Raw genomic sequence first — 17,528 nt, forward strand, 5'->3', positions numbered from 1 at the left:
GCACAGCTCGAGGGCATTGTTTGTTTTTCATGTAAGAAAATACAGTAGCATTTCATAAAATGGATTGAGCTGAGGCGGCACAGTGACGGGTTGTTGGAAGCACTGCAGCAGTGCGGGCTGGAACATCGTTAACCAAGGCACATAATACATCACTGTCCTATTTCACAGCCAGTGAAATGAGAGGAGCAAAATGAAAGGATCTTAAAACGCCATGCTTGATTTTTGGTAGTTCTTGTCCAAAGAAACTAAAGCTTCTGGCTTTTGGAAGGCTGGGGACAAACTAGATGGGGAGGGGGTACAGAAAGGAGAGCCTGAGAGGACAAAGAATCAAAAATGACTCTTGGTTCAGACTTTAAACCGGTAAATTGAGTAGCTCTTGTTGTTTTCAGACAGGTACAGAGGGGTATTTAGGTACCTAACTGCTGTTGAAATCAGGTGGAGACAGCCACTTGATTATGTTTCAGAGGTTAGTGTTAGACTTCTAGAGAAGGATTTTGGAGACACTTAACTTCACTTCTTGATACAGCAAGTATGTTGGAGGCTTTTGTCTCAAGGTCAGATTTAGAGATATGCCTCTTCTCTTGTTCAGGCATTCAGCTCCATTTCTTTACCTGTCACCTGCTGAAGCATAGTCAGCTGCTCTGCACTGCTCACTGGGCTGGTGCTCCCTGTTGGGAGCTCAAACCTGGACATACACTGAGGAGTTTTCAGCCAGGATATGCAGCACCATGAAACACCATCAACTAGTACTTTGTCTTTTCTTGAAATATATGCAATTTTATTTATTTATTTATTCAGTGAAAAGGGGTTAAAATGTTATTACCTGCACAAAGAAAACTCAGTTTAAGTTTAGGGAGAGTGTTTTCTTTGACTCTGTTTATTGACAAAATATGTCTTAGTCACATGGTCTGAACTTTTGGGTAGACCTGTGCAGTGTCAAGAGTTGGACTTGATGATCCTTAAGGGTCCCTTCCAACTCAGGATATTCTATGATTCTAAAATCTTTGCTGCCCTTTGTTCTGCAACAGTGACAGGTAAAACACATTTCAAGTGCAACAAAAATATCTATTTTATGTTAGTAGCAATCCATACTAGAGCGTTCCTCTAAGATTTTCTGAAGCTCCTAAATGCCTAAAAGAGCTGCTATTAGTTTAGCACAGGGCTGTGCCAGCCATCTGTCGTGGCTGATATCATTACATATCAGTGGGGACTGCATATTACAGAACAGGCAGCAAAGCTCTGGCATAACACAGTTTCCCAGTAGAAACGATGGAAAGCCAGAGGCTGCATCTTTTTGGACCTTTAAAACCGCTTAGACTGAAGTGTTGAAGCTCATACTGCAGGGCCTTATTGCAAACCTACCTACAAAACCACAGAGGTGTAAAAGTTTCCTTATTCTTTGGGGGCAGAAATCAGGATAAAGTCAGTAGGCCTTTAGAGAGTAAGCAACCTCTTTGTGACTTCAGAGCACAATATTTTCCCATAATAAATTTGCATTGCAAATGAAACAACTTGAAATATGTGTCTCCAGGAGAAGTAGAAGGAATATACCTTATATGTATTTGCATTTCAATAGCAGCTAAAATATGTGGTGCAGGTCTTCTGGTTGCATCTGGCTCTCTTGGATAATCAGAAGCCCAATGCCCAGAGGAATTGCTTTTGAAGGGAACGGTTCACAGCTGGGTCAGGAGATTAGCAGTTTCACAGGGACTGACTGCTGGAAGAATTGCAGTCGGTTTGGGCTCACGGAGTAAAACGTTGTGCTGCGTGATTATGTTTCTGAATGGTCAGTTTTTGTCTGTTTTACCCAGGTGAATGCCATCCTGATGCTGTTCAGTTAAACAGCATTAGTGTCTGTCTTTGAAAATACCATTTTATTTCCTTCACTACTTTGTGTGTATGCTTTACTGGCATCTGTTCTGTCTTCCCAACCTCTTCAGCTGAAACAGGAATAGCAGCAGGTAAAGGACAATTAACAGCAAAGTACACCACAGAACACATTAGCAATTTGCAGTTACCCTGCAGTGATATCCACCAGCCAGACTTTTGCATTTGTCTGGGACTATGTCCTGCAGGAACAACAGAGGAAGGGATGATGAAGGTGATAGGCTATGAAATTATACGTCTACAATTCACTGGAATTCCTAAAGATGTGTTGAGGCACAGAAGCATAGATTGCCAGCAGGCATGTTCATACACAAAGATACAGAGAATTTTGTTCAGGCATGCCTAAACTCCTTGTGATAATAAAATATTTAAATCCAGTGAGTGTGCTCTGTGCCTGAATCATGCCAATATTTCATATTCAGAAATGTTTTAGCTTGCTTATTGTTCCTAATTTTTATTTTTATTTTTTATTTATTTTTTAAATAAAAAGATACCAGAAACAAGGAGGCATACAGACCTTCAGCCCAAATCCTTCCTGTCTCATCACAAATCATGCCATGGCTTGTTCTTTTCTGTGGAAAAAAAGTCCATCTGAAAGTAATAGCTGAAGTGTAATTTTTGTTTACCAACTTCTTGCCAAAATATGTGTTATTCCTTTAAAAATACAAAGCATGTCAAAAACAAACAACATAAATTAGAATTCTATTTGAATTGTAGCTACTGACATTTAATTAGGAGATGCACAGTGTGCTCAGAAATGCTGCGAAGTAGTTATTTCTAAAATTTTCTTCAGTATAGCATGACAATTGTTAGTGTACAGATAAACTCAAAATGCTGTGCTTCATCTCTGGATGTAATCCATTGCTACTTATTATCTATCTTTATTTTGTTCCTGTACTTGGTTGCTACACAGATTCTTTTACTTTGTCCTCGTTAGTACCCACAAACACATCCTTCATGAACATTGCCAGTGTTCTTTGTTATCAAACACAGATGTGAAGAAACCACCGAGATTTTCTTGATTCTTTTTCAGTCATTGGAAATTTCTTTGTTGTTCTTTTTGGTTCCAGTCCAACTCTGTAGGAGTCAGTGATTGTCTTTCCACCAACTTCATTGGGATTTGGATCTTGTCTTTAATAGTTCCACTAAATTCATTTTATTTTCAGCCTTCAAGTATGTCTTAAAGTTATTTTATTTTAAAATGCATTACTATTTGCCATTTGACCTTCATGTATTTTATGTTTTTGAATGCTTTCTTTATATTCCATAAGTTGCTTCTTGTAAAATTCAGACACTGCTGCAGTCCTTTGCCCAGCCGCTCAACCTCTCACACTCTCACTCTCTTTTTCAGAACTCTGCTTTCACTCAGCTGACAATAATCTACTTATCATTGGTCCTTATGGGTTTTAGTTTTAGGTTTCACTGTGCATACATGTCCCCCAAGCCAACTCTGCCACCTTTTTCAAGTTCAGCAAATTTTGTCTACTGGACCTCTTTGCAAGTAAATGGCGTAAATTTCTTTCATCAAAAAAAAAAATTAATCAAATCAGGCCATGTATTCACAATCATTTCAGACAGTGAAATTTAGAGCCTTATTAAATATTAGTCGTGTTTTCCAAGTGACAGGCTAGCAGTTCAAAATAATTTTTTTTACTAGGCCACCTTCCTTTTCCAGGTTAACGTGTATGTGGCTCCCCATGTTGCTTTTTGTCATTGTTTTTATTTTTTTTCCAATCAGAAGTGTTGTTTTTATTTTCCAGTATTACAAAACAGAATTTAACCTTTTGAATCTTAGATCTATCACTGCTGTCACTTAACAAGTCTCAGTGCTAGCATGTATTTTTTTCTGATGTGCCATCAAATGTGCATTCAATCTTCTGAAGTAGACTCCTGGTATTATGAAAGTCACCTTTCTTCATGTACAACAGTGGTATTAGGAGGATTCAGTCATACTGGTGTCCTTGGAAATATCACCCCTAAATCCTTCTGCCAACCATCATCCAGTTTTCATATCCATATTTTTTTTTTTGCTGTCTTAGTGATTTTCTTGTAATAGTAGTTAATAGTAATAGTTTCTCAGTAATAGTAGTTATTAAAGCAGTGCCTAATCAACACAGTTAACCTCTGTAAAAACTGTTCTTTCTGGGTCCTTCTTTCAGCAGCTTTAACAAGCCTTGTTGTGTTTTCCTTTTGTCCCTAAGTAGCTGAAAACGAATTCGATAGTTCTAAACCTCAATAAAGGGAAGTCCCCCCTATGTTACCAAATACTTCTGCATTGTTCAAAAGCCAGATCTCCTCGGCAGTGCCCAGGAGCAGATGCAGAGCAAGAAGCTGAGGGACCGATGCACCATCTGATGTAAGAGCAGGAAAAGGCTATTCTCCTACTTCACTCATGGCAAATGATGTCACCTGCACCAGCTCATCTGTGCTGGGAGGGATAGGCAAATGCATTAACTTGCAGTATTATGGGGATCTGTGAAGGATCTGGAAAGGAGCTGTGATACTACACAGGAGAAGTAAGTACAGGCAGTACCATGGCAGGGTGAAAAAAAAAAAAAAAAAGAAAAAGGGAGGAGGGGAGGGAGGAGAAATGAGATCAGCCTTGTTCCCAGTCCTGGTGGACACAGCGCAAAAACCTCAGTGACAATTCGGTTATTTGTTCTCCTAACAGTGTCCTTACTATTGGGAAGAGCTGTACACAGTCACTCTTCCATCACGTGGTCAAGACAAGCCCATGAAGCTTTAAGGGGGAATTTGGCTGCTGTTATCCAGGCTTTCTCTACCCTGGGTACAAACAGGGCAAGTGATTTCATTCTCCAGTGCTTTTGGTCCTGTATCTTCCATGAGCAGGAAATTAATACAAAAATGGAAAGTAGTTTGCCATTAACATGGCAGTGATTATCCAAGGGCCAGACTCGGCATCCATTGAAGTCAAAAGGAAAAAAAAAATTTCCATCGACTTCCAAGGGCTTTGGCTCAAGGCCTAGGAGAACCTCTTCACATTTCTGAAGATTGCTAGGCTACTGAAAAAATAATGTACGTACAGTGCTTCAGTGTACATATGTTGCTTTGATTATTTCATGAATATCACGTGCTTTGATGTTGGAGGCTACATAAAGACCGCCAAAAAAGATCTGTTAACTAATGACTGTGTTTATGCTGTAGTAGGCAAATGCTGAAACTGAATTTGGCCTTTTTCCCCTGGGACTGAATCCAAATAAATGTCATGAAGTAACTGCACAAACAGCACTCACTGGAAAAAAAAGGTCTTTGTTTCACTAATAAGCTCTTTTAAGGAACAATGGATACAGTTTCTCAGTTTTCTTTATATCTGACAAAATAAAGCAGGCAAGAATTCTATTTTAAGGCTGTTTGAATGAAAGCAATGAAAATTGGTTTGCTTAACAAAGGTAACTTGACTAACTATTTGTTGTGGTTAGGGAGATGTGAGAACTCTATGAATGTTTCTGGAATCCTTAAAAGAATGCATGCAGTGTGGAGGTTTGCTTGTTTGTTTGGCTGGTGAGGGCAGTTGGGCTCCAGCACAGGATTTGTGCAGGGCAGATTATACAGGCCAAAATACATTCCAGAGTTGCGAAGTTGTCAGAGGATGCTGATGTTAAGTAATCTACGAGAGTGTGTCTTTCAGTGGGATGTTACACCATAATTTAGTTTGCTTCCAATTGTTGCTGTTTTCTGTTATTTGTTTGTAGCTTTTCAGTGTCTATACTATGGTCGGGGGGTCGACTGCACTTCTAATCAAATGTGCTGGATCTAGGTGCCTCCTAAAGTCAAATTGCTCACACTGGAGGAATTGCTAAGTTTTTACCCATGGACAGACTTCTCCAAATACAGCCATGTCCCCAAAGAAGTTTGCTCTTCCCCTGCTAAAGGCTGCCATCCTCCCTCCCATCTGCTCTCACAACAACATGTGTAGGAGCTCCCTCATCTGTTTTAAGCAAAATCAACTACATTTGGTTTGCTAGTCATTGGTCTGCACCAAGATGACTGGCTCAGCCTGAAGCCAGTGGTGTAGGAAATGTTCATGCAAACTGTTCAATGAGCACATCAGTAGGGGTGATGCCTAATGAGGAGAGCAGGGAATGGTGCTGAGCAGCTGAGAGTAGCAAGTTCTTCCAACTCACAGCGGGGGCCCGAAGAGGACATCTGTTCATGGCTTCTGTCTACAGCTCGTTTGTAGGTCTGACCAGAATGCTTCTGGCAAAAACCAATTCCTTCGGGGGGGAGAGGGGGAAAAAGTGGTCTAAACATTTTCTACAGGGAAATGTTAATTTGAGAGAAATTCCAACTAGAAGTGAAATCGTACCTCTAGTGAAGGAAATGGGAGTTTTCCATTGAGATCAGTGGAGGTGTGATTTAACATGAAAATACCCATTTCAGGATTTCTCACAGAAAACTGCTTTCTAAATTGCAGATTACAAAGGGGTATTTATTGACCTTTTTTCATGAAATAACCTGGTTTCTCCACCAATTCTAACAGCCACCATTATAGTGCTAGAAAAAGCAAAGTACGTTTTGCTGCCATTCACCCCTATGAAGACTTCAACACAAAATTCTCACAGTAGAATTTGACCCTAAATATTTAAATGGTAAACTGTATTGAAGTGGATGAGTACAGCAGTAGCCACCAGTCCCAGTGCACAACCAGTAGTGGCAGGTAAGCTCATTTCCACATGGCTCACCTGCTGCAAAGCCTGGGGAGCAAGATGCTTGCTGCCTGTTTTCTGCAGCACAGGAGATTTACACTTGCTATCAACTCCAAGGCACTCAGTTTGCTGCCCACTGCTTTCACTCCTCCTAGCACATGGTGCCTCTGAACACAAAGCCCTGGTGTGAATGCACAGGTGTGTTAGTATCCTAAGTATCCTGTATTTCTTTAAATGACTACTACACTGTGGTGGGGAGGAGTACATATTTTCCTGTCTGTGCTCACTGTCATTTCTGATTTCTTTGTCCTGCAAATGTAATTTTTAAAAAAAGCTCATAGCACACTCATTACAACATTAAACTTCAATAAATATCTCTCAGCAGATATTTAATGATAAGTAATTTGACAATCTGTTGTTGCTGCAAGACTATCGAGGGAGTTTCAAACAGTATGCAGTAGATCCCCTCCTGGACCTGTGGAATTTCTTTCTCTACAATTATTCCTCTGTGTTGCTTAAAAACATTTTTGGGGAAAATTGCATATTCCATATTTAGAGTATGCCATCTCTTGTTTCTTCAGACAGGTGAAAAACATAGATGTTCATGAAGGCATAAATCCTGGGTGTTTAATCTTTCCAAAGAAATACAGTAGTTCTTGTACAAGGAGGAAATCATAAAAAAAAATCACTAACTACTGAAAAAGCACATAATATCTCAATATCCCTATTTATATAAAGAGCCAGAAGCTGTTTGCTTTATAGTAAATAATACAAGGAACTGAGTTTTTATCTCCTCCCCTCCAGATTTCAGTAAATAGCAGTCTCAAAGTGAAATTGTCTTTAGCGTTAACTGAGAAGTCATGCTGTGATGCCACAGTCGTAAGGATGCTTCCAACTTAAGTATTGCACTGCAGAATAAGCAAGAAATATCTTATAAGTAGTGCTTGTTAAAAGAGGAAAGAACATAATTTAAGGATCAGTATATAAATATGTTGTAACTCTTTTTTTGAATTTATATTGCTTTTCCTAAATGTACTAAAACTGTAAAATAATATCAGTGGAAAATTGTAGCAGAATGATTTGTTTTCATAGTTCATTTATAGTTAATTTCCTGTACGAGTAATACAGGGAAAATGATTTAGCAGTGAGTCTAGTGTGAATTCCTTACAAGAAACCAAAAGATAAATAGCTTACTCCCTACTGCCTAAAGGTTTGAGAGTGTGGATGAACTGAATTAATGAAATCTTTGGACTCTTTGTGTGCTCCAGTATGGAAGGCATGACAAGTATTCCTCCGCTGTGCAGTTTACTTTATGTACGTGTTCTCCAAGAAGGCAGTCTGGAGAGAATACAAGACAAGTGATCTCCAGCTTTGAAAACTGCAGTCTGCTTTTAAGCTGTTTTAGGCCCAGCAGAAGGCTGTGGACTTCCTACCCTCTGTACTGGGGAAAAAACACACAGCTAAGATGTTTTGCAATCAGGTGAATGTGGAAAGGGCTATTTGCTGGGCCCTTTCCTTTTCTACAGAGAAAGGTAATGGTGTCTTCTATATAGATGAGCTCAGTTGTGTAAATTCATCCTTCTACTTTCTTTTATTGGAGCCAGAAGGTTATTATTGGGGGGGGGGGGGGGGGGGGGGGTGGAGGGGGGAGCACTCTTGTATCTTAGTGCTTGACTGCTGTTCTGCTCAGATTGTTTTGTGCTTTCTTTGTCCATCTCTCGGCTGTTGCTCAGCTCCAGCATGCTGCCAGAATCCATTTCAGGGAAGGAAGAGAAGCAGGAAGGGGATAGACTTCTCAGCAGATCTTGGCAGGGTTTTTAGTTTGGTGTAATCTGACTCTTGCTTAAAAGAAATGTTAAACTATGTATAGGTGTTGCAGGGTGTATGTATAAATACCCTACTAAAATATATGTAAAGGGAGGTAGAGAATAATTGACACAATATATTCCACTCTTTTCTCATCAGCAGACTAATTAGAATAGCGAATACATATTGATGGTTCATGGCTGCTCCCCACTTTTCCTGCCCTCCAGCTGTCTGGTTTTGGATAATAATTTGCATTTCCTCCCAAACCTTTTAGAATATAAAAGATTTGAACCTCCTTGCTCCTGAGCAACTCTTAGTAGACAGGACTGGTCTGAGCCTGCTGACCAGCTGCTGTTAGAGCTCTGAAAATCAAATAAATTCAACTCCTACTCATTTGCTTTCATCAGTTACATATGAGATACAATACAGATGGGATGGTCCCAATTATGAAGATCAGAGGAGCTACACAATTAAGCCTGCTTCTCTATTTCACTGATTTCAAAAAGTCAAATACATGTTATTCCTTCTCATCTAGTTCATAAATCTCTTCAATATTAGAAAATAGAAGTGTGAATTTAAATATTTAAATCAAAACAAGAAGTAAGCAAATGCATTATTGTGATAAGCTCCTAAAATTTTGCTGTAGATGTTAACTGTTGTTTTGTATTGTCTATTGAACAAGAGGCTCATATTGGTGACTGATGAAATGTGGTTGAAACTGTTGATAAAATAACCTTGCCATTTGGGTTTGTTCAGTTTTATCCACCCAGAAAACAAGGATCTACCAGGCTGGTATCACAGAGGGGAAGAGTTTAACAGTGTCAACAGTTTATTTAAAAGGATGCCTAATGATAAAGTGCGTTAAGAGATGTTACTTGTCTTCTTGGTGTGGTGGATATTGACTGTTGATTGAAGACAGGAGCTCAGTACTCACCATCTGATTACCAAGTCATTACAGAAGGACAAGGCTGAATGTTGAATTAAACTCAGTAAAATTAACTGTGTTTCCTTAGTAATACTTTCAGATGTGGTGATGTGAGTTATTAACATCCAGATTCATTGTTTAACTTATAGAGAGATGTTGGCATGGCTCTAGAAGGTGCTAAGAGGTTTAGCTGAGCAGCTGACAACTTTTGCAGAACCACAGTTGTACCTCTGGAAATCCTCTGTAACATTGCTAGAAAAACTGCTCTGGACTTGAATGGAGTAGGATCAGTTTCAGGTGCTGTTTATGTTCTTAACTGTCCCAGGAGTATGAGAAGGTTAGAGGAACTCTGTGTGAGGCTGGCTGGGGATAGCAGTTAGGTGAGGAACCTGCCTGTGTATCTGCTTTGATGAATGGATGTCAGAATAGTCAGTGTCTTCAGCCATGTATACAGTCTTATTAAATTTATGGAAGTAGTTAGGCTGTGAGTAAGAAGTTCTTAATAGCTGATGTGCAAATAAATGCTGGCTGTTTCTTGATACAAGAACAGATGGCACTGATATTTGTAAATTAATTGAAATATTACAAATTAAGTTACCGATGACTTAGTAGTGAAGGTCAAGGAAACTTTGACAGGGTTGCATTTTCAGGCAGCTGGAGAAGGTTATCTTATTTGCACTGTTTCTACACATAACTGTAAAATGACTACTGCCGAAGTCCATAACAGCCCTGCTTGTTTGTTTTAGAAATGTAAAACTTATATTTATGTTATAGTATAAAACAATACTTTAATGACTTTACAGCCAGGGAATACTTTAAGACCACATGCAGGGATGAGAGTGACCTGTCTGAAATGCTGTGTAGGGATTTCCAGAAGGGTTTGACAAGATCCCTGTTGAAGAATTTAAATCATCTCAGAAGGATCTCTTGGATCACCCACAGCTCTGAGAGATAGGAGGCAATGGGTGTGAATAAATGGCTTGCTTGCACTATGCAAGAGATGTAGTGGTGGTGTATTCCCACAGGATTCTGGGCCTGGAGCTTGAGCTATTCAACATATTTATAAGTGATCTGCACATTGGTGAGCTGACAGTGTTTGCTTTTGATCCAAGACTATTCCAGCTAATGGCAATTAAAAACAATTGTGAGGAGCTGCATGATAATGAGTGGCTAGCAGATGAAATTCAGTGCAAATATACACAAAGCAAAGTATGTGGAGAGAAACATTCTTTCTGTGTTCAAGGATTGCTCTGATTTAGCTGGTACTACTCAGGGAAGAGATCAGGAGTATATGCAAACAACCATTTGCTTCCCAAATGCCCTATGCAGAAAAACTAGGAATGGAACAAAGAATGAAACAACCACTTAGTATGTAATAAATATCTTATTAATGTATTTCAGAACAAATGTAGATTTCCAAAGCATTGACATGGTGCAAGAACATAAGCCCAGCTTTATAAAATACTTGGATATCTGTGCAGCGGACATGTCAGGGCTTTGAGACGAGATGCATGGCACAGTGCTCTGAGACCAACAACTCTTGTTGAAGGGGCAATGAGGGGTAGTATCTTGGCACACCACCACAGCAAGACTTGTCAGCAACCTCTATCCAAAAGGGCTTTTAATAAAATTTAGGATTTGCAGTGCTTAATTAAATAGTGGTGCTTGGTTTCCTGAACATATCTTAACATGATACTTTAGATGATGTGTTTAAATTTCAGGTACTGGTTTTATCCAAACATATACATTAAAGTGTTTGTACACCACATACATTTTCGTTATATATGACATTTAGTGATGTGACTCGGGTCAGGCTGATGGTTGGACTTGGTCTTGGTGGTTTTCCAACACAGATGATTCTGTGCAAGAGGTACTGTACTGAACTGTACAAGAGGTGTTCTTTCTGGGATAGCACTGAGCTAGTGGCCAGCACGGTGCTGTCACTGGCCTTGAACTGCAACACAGCAAACTGAGATCTGTGGTGTGTTCAGTGCTACCCTGGTCTATTGCTGGAACACCCATAACTTGGAAAATAATGCTATGATTCAATGAAGGTTTTCCTCAGCAGTGCTTCTCAATAACTTTTTTTCTAAATTGAGTTGTTTAGTTGTGACCAAGGGCCCCTGGTGTCCTTACTGTCTTTTTGTGTAATTCCACCGTTGCAATCACAACTCTGCTTTCACTTTCTGTCCTCACTTGCGCTTTCCAAAGTATGTCCTAGCACACTGGCAACAGCACATTTCAGTGGTAGTTGAAATGGTCCTTGTGTGTGTATGCACAGGAGTACCTGCAGGTACGGGGGGAATGAGATGCAGAACAGAAGCAGCATCTGGGCACTCCTGGGGATTTGTTCAAGCAAGCAGGACACAAACAGGTCCATAACTAGTAGCTACAGGAGTTTATAATATCACTGGTGTGTTTATAGTGTAGCATGGAAGGTGCTATATAAATATCAATTGCTCTATTAGTATTAGTAATTACTTTTTATACCCTACGTTCACTTTATGCTCTTCATAAGAAAATACAATCAATGTAGACTACCTTAACCTTCAAGAGTCTACATGCAATTCATTCCAAGGGTTAACTGTGCTTGTAGTTTACTGTATTAGTCCCAGTTGTATTTGACATAAAAATGTTTTTATAGCACAACCAAATACCAGCATATTTGCGGTTGCAGTCAGATGTTTTTAACTATATTGGATATAGCCCACAATGGTTTCAGAAGATATTTCCATTGTTTTAGCCAGATTTAGAGAGGCTGGATTAAGCTATGGCACACCAAGCCCAGTGGTGTTTACATATGTCAGTATCAGTCTTAAAGGGCAAAGAATATGATGTTCCATAAACCTTTATACAGAAATAAATACCTCGCAGCAAAAATGTTTGTCTAAGATCAGTTACTATTTCAACTGTAATGACCTGCTTGGAGAAGGTCAGGGGCCAAATTCTTCTCTCATTTACCCTGGCGTAAATCCACCGTAACGTAAGTGTAGAATTTGGGCTCAGGAGAGTGATACTTTGGAGTTAATCTTCCCCTGACCCACAACATTTTAATGCAGTCCGTTCTGTTTGAGTTGTTAATTTAGCAAACCATTCCATGGATAAGATCCTGATAAACTACGTAAGACAAGAAATGAAGTCAATCAGAGCTTCGGGGCATAATGTAGTCCTCGGTAGAGCTTATTTTAATTGTCTCTTTTCAGAAAGATAACTGTGCCAGTGTTGATCTGCCAGAAGGGTTCTTTGGGTTGGAGATGTTACTGTTTAAACTGAATGTATATATTGGTAACTTACTGAAATTCTGGTCCAACTTTACAAGTGTACCAGTCCCCAGAAGTCCTCGGCTCATAACTGCCAATGCAAACAGCCCCCAGCTTTTGTCTGTCTTCTGAATTGTCGAACAAAAGCTATGGTTTATGTATGTTGCTAATTTTTGCAGTTAAGTTCCAGTTTTAAACTTTATGGACTTTTCCCATGTCATCTTTAACTTTCAGTTGCAATTGGTACTTCTGATCTTTACTGCTAGCAGGGAACAGCTTGTTAACAAATGATGATTTAATACCAATTTAAACATCAAAAACTGTTGTAGTGGTCATTAGTACTCTAGTAAGGCACATTTGTAACTCTTGCTTAGGCTGGCAGCCTCCTAACATTTCACCTGGAGGTGCCAAGACTTCCATCATGAATGTGAAGATAACCGATCATTTGAAGCACAAATTCATGTTAAGACATGGTCCTGCCTAGAAGATTTTCACATTATATATTTATTCGAACCCTGTTTGTTACCCTGGACAATGGGAGACATGATAGTCAGAAGGGCCAGTTTTGCCAGCCTTTGACATTGAGTAATACGGATCTGCTTGAATTTCTCCACTCAACCAGTACGTTAGTAGATGGTTTCTGTATTAAAACCTGATGTTTTTTGGATATGCATTGGATTAGCTTCTCTCAAATAACTGTTCCTGTCTAATTTGAACATTACACAAATACAGTAACAAGTGAGAGGACTTTTATTGTAGTTTTAATTCAACACAGAGCACAATATATATAACCATTGAAAACAGAACCACAGCTTGACAGACTCAGATCTGGCTCTTCCCTAATCCTGTGGGCTCTGTGCAAAGCTCTAATGGAAAAATACCCAGGAAAGGATGGGATGAGATGAAATCAAACTGTCTACAGTTCTCCGGAGATACTGCTCCACGTGGGGAGACCTGGAGTGGAGGGAATATCTACTGATGCTGAAGAAGTCAAAAGCTTATATCTGAGACTTTGGGTGCAGTATCAAAACTTTTGTTACCATCCAAAGTTCCATGTTGAAAGCTGCTTTTCAGCTCCCCTCCTCTCATCCTGGGAGCAGGACTTACTTCAGAGCCCTGCTGCCATTTAATGTTTAAGCAACTTTGCAAAAGAAGGGGGATTCTGGAAGTTTATGGTGGTGTTTGCCACCATATAAGCACCAGATGGTTTTCTATCCAGATGTCCTAACAGCTGCTGAAAAGGCACACTGCAGAAAATGATTACTTCCCAGTTACATGCATTTCCTACACGCAGAAAAGATGTGGGAAGGCATTGGTAGAGCTAGAAGTGAAGGATGTGTTTTATTTGTTTAATTTCTCATCTACAGAGCAAAAATTGGGACTTTTATTGTTGTTCTTTGGGGCCACTAAAGATTACGGAGTTCCTTATTTCTTGTTTTCCAATCCCCTATTCCTAACAGCCAGGTTGAGCTCAGATGTGGCAGGGAGCACTCCCATGGAACCAGCTTCTGTACTTCAGTCAGACTGATTTCCACATGCTGCTTTGCAAAATGTGCCAGTCACACTCCTCTGAAAATCACACTGCTTCCATGCCTTTGATTTCTATTCCTCCCATGATGTGCAGAACTGCAAAATATAAACCAAGAGATAACGGCTGTGTACATCCGAACCTAAGTCAATTAAGTCAATGAAAAAAATCTGTTAACTTCAGTTAGACCAGGATTATACCCTAATGTCTTTCTAAAGAGAAATGATGGCAAGATTCTGCACCCAAGACCCAATGTTACGTGACACTTAGCAGGCAGTGATATATTCCCAAAGAGCTGCAAAGAGTCTTCTGGTTCCCACCCAAGTAAGCCCACATATCTTCCTTTCACTGCGGTGCTCCATGGGAGAGGTTCTGGTTTTATGCATTTGTGCATCCAAAGAGATAATATAATGTTAGTTATCTCAAAAAGATACAGCTAGCTGTCCCATTTCAAAGTTGGCTGTCTAAAAGTGTGTCCTTGTGTGCATCCCAAGGTGCTGAGTAGTGCTAGCAGCTTTCCTCTGCAGTCAGGGAGCTAGCTCATGGAGTAAGGTGCTTGAGGTTGAATAAAAGTTCTGGGAAAGGCAACCTTGCCATGGTACGGTCTAGTTGGCACTGAAGGTGTCATCTGTCTGAATGTAATGGAATGGAAAATCTTCAAGGAATGTGTGTTTAGCAGCTAGCTCTATGTGAAATGGGCATGAGAATGGGGTATAGTTCCGTTCTGCAGCATGGGTGTGGTTTTGAGGCAGGTCCTTGTAATCAAATAGATTCAGTTATATGGTATTTCTTATTTATTTATTTATTTATTTATTTATTTATTTATTTATTTTTGGCAGGGGTAGATATCTCTTGCAGCAGGATCCAGTCAGGATCAGGTCCTCTATTTATTAGGAGTTAATTAAATACAGGAAAAGTAGTTAATCTGGCTGAAGAAGTACAAAGCCCATAGCACATGGAAAATTGTTGTATATGTAAGAGAAGAACGTCCACCTTTAACACTATGGGTTGTTTGGTTTGTTGTTTTTTTTTTTGTTTGTTTTTTTGTTTTTTTTTTTGCTTTCAGAGCAAGCACTTGGGTTTTTGGAAGTTGCCTGAGCAAATAACCAATGACTTTTTTTTTTTAGCGAAATATTCAGCTACAATCATACTAGGTTACAAACTGTGCAGGTTTTTTTTGTTGTTGTTGTTTGTTTTGTTTGTTTGTTTGTTCCTTCAAAATAAATAAGAATTAGTGCTTGTACAGAAAATGTACTCTGTTCCACATGTACAGTGGTTGCTGTTGTTACCCATCGTATCAGGTAAAAATAAAACAAAACAACAAAAAACCACCATTCCAGTGAAAATTCACCCTCTTTAAAAGATTATTTATTTCTCTCTTGCCCTGTTAGGATGTCAATCCAGCTTCAGTTTCTGAATGTCCTAGTAGTGTAAGTACACACGTCTTCTGTCAAGTTCAATTAAGACTAGCTCAGATAGTAGTTGAGTGTTTTTCCATAGTAAATCATAACTTCTTCAAAACAAATTCTGAAAATGTTCTATGAGTATTACTCTGCATTTGGTCTTTGTTCCCTCATTGGTGTACAATAGTGTGGCTGTATCTTTTTAAAAGAAGTTTTGTTTAATTTTCTCTGCTGTTACTGCAGTTTCATTTTCGAGTGTACTCCCACATCTCCCATTTCGCAGCGCACAGCTGGCTGTAGGCAAGAGTTTGTAGTCTCGAGTTTAGAACCAACATTGCTGAGGGAGGCAGCATGAGAGTGACAAAAAGGAAGGGATGCAGTAGCAGAAGGCTTTATAACATGAAGATCACTGATTTATTTTGTCTAGACAACTGTATCTTGATAGTTTGATCAGGGTAATAAGGGAACGATATTGCTACATTGAGGTAAGGTGTAATTATGCTGTTTCCAGTGGGTAATTACAACTTACTTATGAACTGCCAAGCCTAACCAATTTGCTTACTGAGATTCCTTTGGCAGAAGAAGTCATGTGTGTATTTTTATGGGTCAGGTATATTAACTTCTGCTGTACGATATAATTATTCTGGGCTGTATATTATACTTTCCGCTTATAGGCGTTAATAACTCTTGGAATTCAAAAGCAAAACTTCACTGTAGCTGAGATGAACTCTGCTCTGTGCAGGAGGCAGTTAACACAAATCACAATGTCTCCTGGACTCTTCCACAATAGAAATCCCACTGCATTGTGTTTGGCACAGTGTGCTTCCTCACATGCACTGCTGCTACCCTACAGTATGCCCTCCTCTTCTTTTGGGGAAGGGATATCCCAGCCCTGCCAGGCTAGGGGGTCCCCAGGCACTGTCTCCCAGGGGCTCCCATTGTCCTCCAGCTACTGAGCTTGATCCATGCAGCCAGTACATGCAAGCAGACAAAGCCTTTTACAGCAAGACTAATGATAAAAGCATCGCTTTTGGGGAGCAACCAAAATGGCATGTGGGATCCGATCTTCAAATTGCTGGAAATCTGTGGAGAGTCCTTACTTTTGGGCACAGAAAAGACCTATATGATGTGTCATTCTCTTAGATATTCCAAACAAAACAAAAAAGACAGACCCCAAAACTCTGTCTGTGAGTTCTGGCAACAGCCCAATTTACAAGGCATTCGACCATTTAGCCCCAGTTAAAACCTCTTTGAAATCCCTGTCTAACTTCCCATTGCCTGGGTTTTCTCTGAGTCCCCAGCCTCAGCTGTTGATAGAAGATATGGTAAATAACATTGGACACTTGAAAAGCCCAGATTAATTGTATGTAAGCATCATACAGGTCAAGGGAGATTGTGTTTCATGTTATTTACTGATACAGGGCAGCATTACCAGTAGAATTTGTACATCCTATACTCTTAACACACTCGTTCATTTGGCACTCCTTAATGGAAAACATGGAGCAATTACATGCAGACAATGCTGTAATGGAAAATAATTGAAGACAGCTATGGTTTGGGTTTTTGTTTTGTTTTGTTTTTAAAACAATGCATGCCAGGTCCTGCATGCAAGCATCCTCCTCCTCCCCCAACATAAATGCAGCCAACACTTGAACCGCATATGAAACCACAGTTCTGGGGCTCTAACTTCACAGCCAGCTAGCAATGACCAAAACAACATCTGCTGCAGTTAGAATTGGAGAGTACTTTTTCATTCCGCTGAGTTCCTTTCTCTGCTCAAATCACCCTCAGTAGAGTTAACGTTTTGTAACTGCTTTATCTGAGTAAATGGAAAACTTGATGGCTTTCTGAATTTCAGCAAAGGATTTGTGTGAAAATTCATCACACAAAAATGGCTAAAGTGTATGTGAGCATAAATCTGTGTGTATATAACATAAAACATTTCTTGTTATGTCTTACACAGTGCTGTAACAGTTCAAGTGAGCTCTTTTAAGTTAGCATATGCTTGACATTCCCTTGCTTTTTATGGTTTTGAACATCAGTGTTTACCTC

At 39.6% G+C, this 17,528-nt stretch overlaps 1 protein-coding gene and 1 long non-coding RNA gene across 10 annotated transcripts in view; one reads left to right on the forward strand and one right to left on the reverse strand.

Moving 5' to 3' along the window:
* Positions 1-17,528, forward strand: part of KCNQ1 (potassium voltage-gated channel subfamily Q member 1) — a 389,773-nt gene that overhangs the window by 318,848 nt on the left and 53,397 nt on the right. The gene's annotated exons all lie outside the window — the stretch shown is intronic.
* LOC137857236 (uncharacterized) overlaps positions 13,277-17,528 on the reverse strand; it is a 79,196-nt gene continuing 74,944 nt past the window's right edge. For all 4 annotated transcript variants that reach the window (XR_011097025.1, XR_011097026.1, XR_011097024.1 and 1 more), the window contains one exon: positions 13,277-14,171. This is a non-coding gene — a long non-coding RNA (uncharacterized lncRNA). The remainder of the gene's footprint in view (positions 14,172-17,528) is intronic.

This window comes from Anas acuta, chromosome 5 (assembly GCF_963932015.1).
Source record: "Anas acuta chromosome 5, bAnaAcu1.1, whole genome shotgun sequence".
NCBI classification, from domain to species: Eukaryota; Metazoa; Chordata; class Aves; order Anseriformes; family Anatidae; genus Anas; species Anas acuta.